Below are 1,672 nucleotides of genomic sequence, written 5' to 3' on the forward strand. Positions count from 1 at the left end.
ATCAAAAGAATTGACTTATGTTCCTGATCTCAAATATTTAAGTTTCGTTATACGCATCAAAGGCTACACGACTGAGAAAATTTATTTGATTTTCGAAAAAGGGGCAACCAACGCATAAAAATCACGAAATCTTAATAAAAATGTCATAATCAGATTCAGCGCATCAGAGAACCCTGCAGCAACGTGTAATTTTGAATTGTTTTGCCAGAAGAAAGTTCACGGATGCGTGTTTATTTGCTTGTTGTTATTTTTTCCCAGGGGTGATCATATAAACCTGGTGGTCCTGGAATACTTAAAGAGGGCTCATTTTAACAGAAATCAAAAGTTCTAGCACCCTTTTAAGTGACCAAAAAGATTGGAGGGTGACTAGGCCGTCTCCCTCGTCTTTTTTCTTTTTTTTTCAAAATCGTCCAATAAAATTTCTGTCTGACCACAACACACATCCATATGAGATATAAGGGTGGACTAAAGCATTATATAAAAATAATAAAATTTTTCATGGTAAAACATTGATCAAATATCGAATTGCTCGAACTCCTTGTGTGACTTTGGTTTCAATAACATTGGCTTCCTCACATACTAAATTTTTCCATTAGTTTCCTTGGGCTCACCTACTCTTGAATATAAAATAAAACTAATTTTCGCAATATTAACAGAGAGTAAGCTTAAACTAGTAAAAATATGGAAACTTTGAAACCCGACTAGCCTTCAAATTCAAACTATGTAAACACCGACTAGAAAATGTTAATGCAGTGTCATCAACAAACTAGATGAGACAAGAACCTGGCAGATAAAACATAATCGTATCAACATATACCAATTACAGTAGAGGACCAAGAACTGAGCCTTATGTGACCCCAAAAGCTACAACAATTTGGACAGAAGCGACATCATCAATCATAACATTAATAAACCTACCATTTAAATAACTTTCAAATTATTTTAAGCATGATCCTTTCATACATATACATTCCAATCTCTGCAATAAAATTCTAAATCAACGTCACTTTTTCACTTGTAGAATCAAAGAATACTGTTAGGAGCATTTTGCAACTTTTCAAACAATTGTTTACGAAATCAACGAGGTGAATAGCAGCTTGACTAGTAGAGTGGCCTCTCTAAGAACCAAACTACGTCTCACTTAACAGGCCATGCTTCGTAAGATGACTACAAAGGTGTTGACGGAACACATTCTCAAGTATCTTGAAGAACAACGGCAATATTGCGATTGGTCTCCAGTTACCCATATCTGACTTCAAACCTCATTCCATCAGAGGTATTACTTTAGCTTGTTTCAAGGCATATGGGAAGGTGCCTGTTGTGAGGGATGTTTTAATAATGTGAAACAAGGAAGAAAGTAGATACATCATTGTGGCTTTAGATGTCAAATTTTTGAATCATCTCTAGCACCCTCATGAACTGAAGATCCTATTTTTGAATAAAAATGACCGAAATGATTGGCGAAAACAACTTTGTTGTCGGATATGTCATTAAGTTATAAAAATGTTTTCATTGCTTGCCAGTTTTATTTGTTACTGAGAAGCATGCATAGATTTTTTGGGGGGAGAGAGGCAAATTTTCTGCTGGTGGACTTTCTACGAGGAAGACTTCTTTTGGGTAAGGAAGTTTCCGAGGGTGAATTTTCAGAGGAAATTTTACACTGAAGGAATTT

The sequence above is a fragment of the Artemia franciscana genome, unplaced genomic scaffold (genome assembly GCF_032884065.1).
Source record: "Artemia franciscana unplaced genomic scaffold, ASM3288406v1 Scaffold_1890, whole genome shotgun sequence".
Classification (NCBI taxonomy): domain Eukaryota; kingdom Metazoa; phylum Arthropoda; class Branchiopoda; order Anostraca; family Artemiidae; genus Artemia; species Artemia franciscana.